We start from the raw sequence: 6,324 nt of genomic DNA, 5'->3' as shown, positions 1-6,324 counted from the left end.
GGTCTCTTTAATTTTCCTGATTTTAAGGGCTTTCCGGTCTCCCCGATGGGCAATCTGGAGGTCTTTTTTCAGCTGATTGCTGGACACAGTCGAGCCCTCCAGGTTCGACTCGAGGTTGCATTAACAAATGCAACCTCAGGTTTCATAGAGGACTAGGTGGTTTCATGTCTGCCCCTGACCAGCTCAGCATACCTACGCGGTTGTGTCGGGGCCGGGGCCAGTTTCTGAGCTACGGTTATTTATTTAGGCTTCGAGGCAAGAGTTTCTAAGCCCTCGACGAGAGCTGTGAAAGCCGCTCACAAGAATTCGAACCGAGGCAATAATCTCTTCTTGGTAGCTGCATTAGTACATTTGGGGTTAGCTAAAGGAAGACAAGCCACGCAGTTCCGCCATGACATCACGGGCCAATAAAGCAGAACTGCCAGGCCTGCCCACGGCTTGCAAAAACTCTTCAATAAGTGGGTTCATGCCCTCCCAGGTGGTCATCCCAATATCTACTTCTGAACTATCGTTGTTGGAACCAGTTTTCGAGGAGGTCGAAGGAAAAAGCCCCGGCCCCCTCCTCCTGCTAGGCTTCCTACCTACCTCACTAACATCTGTCATGTTCGGAGATTCCCTGACCTAACAGTATACGAACAAAATGCTCGCTGTATTCCTTCTATCACAGATATTGGGCCCAAGCCCACAAGCGTAACCCGCAGCGAGCCACGGACAGCTGGAGACCTTCTGTATTCTCCTGTCACTCTTTGTACCTCTTCGCCGCTACTGGATCAAATGTGTGAAATCAAAGATCGACACACAATTACAGATTACGGCCCCTGCTCTAAAAGAGCGCGAGCAGGATTAAGGGTAAAGGCCCATTTGCTCGTAACAGGGACTTGCAACCAGGAGTCGTTGCCATTCTTTTCTCCGCGATGAAGCGGTTGCTCGAACAAATCCTGTGCCAAAATCTCTGAATCCCCGTGAAAAGGATTATAAATCGAGTAACAATAAGGGCGCAAAACCGTTGTAACAGTTCTCAGAAAGCAAGATTTTGAAACTGGGGAAGGTACACACTCGACCACCAGCTCAAAAATAGCACTGAAAAAGACTTTATACAACGCAAGTACCTGTCCACCATTACAGCGCTTGGAGCCTTAATCTGGCTGGTAGCCAGCCATATTTCTCGGTTAGCTTCCTACCGCAGCGCGGTAGCAGTCTTTCCTCTTAGGCAAACTACTGATGTCGGTTGAACAATGTAACCGCATCAAGGAACTTCCACACGTCCGATAATGCGGTTCTCGCTACATTGACTCGCCGCTTATGAGTGGCCAATTTCCCTTTTGACCTCTAAGTTCCAGGGTGGCCTGAGTTCTGGCCACCAAGAGCTGGGCAGTCGAACATCATGAGTTCGTTCGACTGGACCTCCTCGCAGACGCACAGCTCATCAGCTGCCAGGAGGAATCGAAACAAATATTGGTTTAAATTTACATGGTTGGAGAGCACTCGGGCTCCCGTTGCCCTTAAAAACAAAGGAGAGGCATACTATCTCCCCAAATCCTGTATAAACTTATACAAGGATAATCCCTTAGTCATGGCGTGCCATTCTTGCCGCCAAGCTTCCATCGCGAGCTTGTAAAGCCTCCTCTGCAGGCGCGAGATGGCAACTGTTCGAAATTTAGAATCGGTGCATTGAGATCACCGTTCCGCTCCGGTACCAGGCCCGGCTCGAAACCGCATCCCAAATACCTCGGCCTCCCTGCATCTTCGGAATTTCCACATGGCCGCCCGAACTAAGGCGCAGACCCTTAATAACTAATTAAGGCTTTGCGCTTAAAAATTTAAGGAGTTCTCCTTAAATTTTTAATAAGTGCTCGATTTCTTTCCAACCTATGCGCCCAAACAGACGCCGCGTAAGAGGTCATACTTTCGAAGACACCTCGGTACACCTTGTACAAATGACGGCCCGACACCCGTAATCCTTTCGAGCAATCCTCCTAAGTTTGTGCAACACAGAGACGGCCGCTACTTACCTAATGTGGTTGCTAAACAGCTACTTCTCATCAAACAAAACACCTAGGTACTTATGAACTTGAACTCGGCTGGTTACACAGTTTTTATACTTAATACGGGGGTTACGACTGTATAATTTGTCTGCACCCTTGAGAAGCATAAATTTCGTCTTGGGCACAGAAATATTTAAATTTTGAATGTACATCCAGCCCTCTGCGGTTGACAAAGCCGCCTGCGCTCGATCTTCTAGCTGCGGTCGTGAGTAATCAGGAACTAGCAGAAGACAGTCATCGGCGAAAGCCTGGGCCGTGAACCCTTCCAGGAATGTCAGTCCCAAAAATCCGTCGAATACCAGTTTCCACAGCAAGGGACCGAAAACGGAATACTGCGTGCTTTCCCTGGTGACAGACGTTTTCACAACTAGGTGCGCATCCTTAAACAGAGCCGTGCGAGCAGACAAGTAGTCTGCTCGCAGACTAGTAGTATGTACTACGGCCTACAGGGCTACAAGAACATTGCGGCGTTCCAACTCATAGAGGACATAACTCCAACACAAGGAAGGAAATGCTGCCTCTATTACTATAAAAATTGCCAAAACATATTTACAGTCGACGCTTTCCACCTCGGTAAGAGCAGTTAAGATGCAATCCTCAGTGCCAACCCCTTTCGTGAAGCCATACTGGCATCGATTTAGAAATCGGTTTATCTCAATGATTTCCCAGAGCCATTCCACCATCAGCCTTTCAAGCAACTTTCGGCAAGAGGCTGATAACTGCCGACCTCACTCGGATCCTTTCCTGGTTTGAAGAGCACCCTCACCAAAGCCACTTTCCAACAAGTCGGGAAGCAGCCCCAGCTAAGGGACCCCGTGAACAGCCTGCCAAGCGGCTCTCTTATGACAGGCAGGAAATGGTAGAATATATCTGAGTTAAGTTGGTGAATCCCCGGTGCCTTTTTCAGTGCCATTCGAGAAACCACTCGGTCTATATCTACGGGATCCACAGCCCGTACGCCAAGGAAGGGCGTAGCCCCTGTCCTAACGCCGACCTCTGCTTCACCCTCCAGAGCATCTGGAAACAGAGTATCCAGGAACTCCTGGTAAGTCGCCACAGATGTTAAAGTGTGGTCACGATCATCAAACCCGCATCGAACACTGGACAGCATGTGCATTGGCTTTGGCCGGTAACATGATTTTGCGAGCTGTCAGGGGCTGCGCTACAACTCGCGCATGTTGTCTTGCCATAACTTGAGTCTCGTTTCCTTGTTGGCATGAACATATGCATTACGGGAGCGCCGGTAGATCCGCAGACGCTCAGCGTGCACGTTATCAACGATAATCCCCGTTAGGGGGCGACGCTGGTATCTTCTCCTAGCGGACCTAACTCTTGCACGCAGCACACTACGGTCAGAGGACCACCACTTTTTTTCGGGTTTACGCTTGGGTTTAACAGACGGCTTCCAGGAAGCAGCGGTCATGACAGCTCCAGGCACTGTCCTATCATCGGACTGGGCACTACCTAAGGGTCCGTCCATTGGCCGAGGTAGTCGTACGACCCTGTCGCAGCCAGTCTTGATGACCGGGCCGAATTGTTCAGTTATTAATTCCACCTCCTCACTGTGCTCCATGCTCATTCCAACCCCTGCAAGGCAGCCGCGCACTCGCGCCGCAACCTGTGCTGATCCAGGCCTCTTAGGTTATAGCGTCCCGAATCTGGAGCTCTTACACCACCTCCGTAAACGATCTCATAGGTTATAAGCCTATGATCGCTCACCAAAGGATGTGATATCTGGGCTGCCCCAGCCCAGATATCACATTATTATTATTTCTTTATCGTAATTTGTTTTTGTGTACAAATTTGCAACTGTGTACCCTAACAATGATTGTTTTAAATGATTATTTCAGTTTATATCAAAACTTTTGTCTAAACAGTACTTAGTTGTTTTCAAATTTAGCTCTTGTACTCAAAACTTTTGCTACGTTTTAATCCGTGATGGTTAGGTAATGAAAATGATTTAAAATTACAAACTTTTAAAAAACAAAACTGGACCAAATTTAATACTTAAAATGTCTTTCAGTGCTATTGCAGCTTTGACTTTGAAGACTTTTATAAAAGTTGATGGGTTTATTATTTTAAATATCCAGAACTTGTCTTTAAAACCAAAAAATTCAATGATAAATTTGTTTAACAAATGTGATCATTATACTCTTAAATTTTTAAAACAATGTAAAATTGAGAAAATAAAATTCGTTATTGATAAGAATAATGTAATAAGATTTTTTTAAAAAACTGAATAAGCCCAAATTATTTTATATAATTAACTGTAATCATCAGTAGCTGCAGCCTTCTACACTAGTTGAAGTTCTATTAAGTAATAACATATAAATTGTGTTTTGCAGTCTAAAGATTATAATGCGATATTTATATACATTTAATTAACTGTTTTAGATAAAGCCGGAAGTAATGATCGATTAGTTAAAGTGAGTGTGTTATATAAGTTTTTGATAAAAAGCTGATTTCTACAAATATTTATTATTAGTTCAAACAGATAAAAGTAATCATTAAATATTCTATAGTTTATGTTCTATCAGTATTTTGAAATGAAATAGTAAATCATAAAAAAAATATTTTTAATTTGTTAAAAAATTAGAATATGATTTTAAATAAATTTACCGTTTTATTTTAAACGATAATTAGTGTCATTAAATAAAATAAAAAAATTTAAATCAGATAATTAATGGATTAAAAAAGTAAATTATTTGACAAATGTCATCGATAAAATAATTTAGTTGCATTAACTAATAATGTACGTAACTGACAGGTACTAAAGTTTGGGATCAGTGATATTATTGTAAATATATCACTAAAAAAACAAAACAGTTATTGAATAAATAATCAGTAAACTGATTAAATAAATAATACTTTTACACCTTTAAAATACAAATGTCAGTTAGACAACCCACGACTGTGTTTTTAAGATTTTCTTAGTTTCATAGTCCTGAGGCATTTTAACCTCTCCAGTAAAACCATCAAAACATAAGCAAGACTAATGAACATACTAAGTTAATAATTATGTGGTAGGGACTAACTCCTTATTTAAAAAGTGGTTAGTCACTGTTATGTAGGAACCAATTATATCTTTAAAAGGATTTTTAAAATTTAAGAATTGCATTAAAGTAGTCTTTAATATCGAAAGAATGGAATGATCAAATCAAATAATGATTTTACATCTGGAATTTTGAAAAAAACAGTAAAATGTGCAACGATCAAGTTATATAATGGATAACATAATCTCATGCATAATCTTATATTGTAATGTCCTAAGGAATGGAGAATTTAAAGAATGTCAGAGAGCAGAATTAATCAATGATTTTTGTCCCAAATTGAGAAAAGTGTTTTTACAAAATAAAACCAACTTAAAAATACTGTACATTAAGAAGCAAAAAAAAAAAAACACTTATTTTGAAAGTCAGCACAAATTTAAAAACAACTACAACCAGTTTATTACCTTCATATTTAGCACAAAATCTTCAATATACATATATAAATTTAAAACAGAATATTGAAAAACTATTTTGTATTTTTTACAGTTTCATGTAATTTTTTGAAGCGAAGCTTCTTAATGCAGGCTTCCGAATGGATAGTCAACTGAGAAAAAATGAGCGTCACGAAAAAGCATCACGTGCTAGCTGAAGCTATTTCGTGGAGGAGTAGAGGAATTCTTTCTATTCCTAAGAGGAGTAGTGTAGTTCTATTCCTTGTTAATTTAATTTTGTCTAAATCGTGATTACTACTACTACTTCCAACCGACTTACTGCAAATAAAAGTGTATCTTAACCTAGGTATGGTTGTGCTTCTGTGAGGAATATGTATGGTTCATAATCTTTGCCTAATAATGAAGTATACAAAAAAAAATCTGATGTGAACCCCACATGACATCCTTGTACATTTATTAAATTACATATACACATTTAAAAAAAAATGAAAAGTACGTAAAATCTTATTATTTTATTAATAACTTATTATATTTTTTCATTTTTTTTATTGTTATTATTGAATTATTATTTATTGTAAATTTTTTTTATAGTCAGAGGCTAATACTCATTAATAAATCAATATATTTAAATTAGAAAAAAAGTTAAAGAAAAGGCGATGATTTCGGATTTGAACCGACGTGCCTTCACCTTGTAAGATCTAAATATTTCATGAATTAAAATTTTATTTTGGCTATAACTCTGGAACCAATGAAAATAAATATCACTTATGATATATCATTGAAAAGCTCTCAATGAGGGCTTATTACTGCAGTTAAGAAAAGTCCAAAATCCAATTT

This window comes from Lycorma delicatula, chromosome 1 (assembly GCF_047948215.1).
Source record: "Lycorma delicatula isolate Av1 chromosome 1, ASM4794821v1, whole genome shotgun sequence".
Lineage (NCBI taxonomy): Eukaryota > Metazoa > Arthropoda > Insecta > Hemiptera > Fulgoridae > Lycorma > Lycorma delicatula.
The sequence above is the reverse complement of the archived record's forward strand: the minus strand, read 5'-3'. Positions refer to the sequence as shown.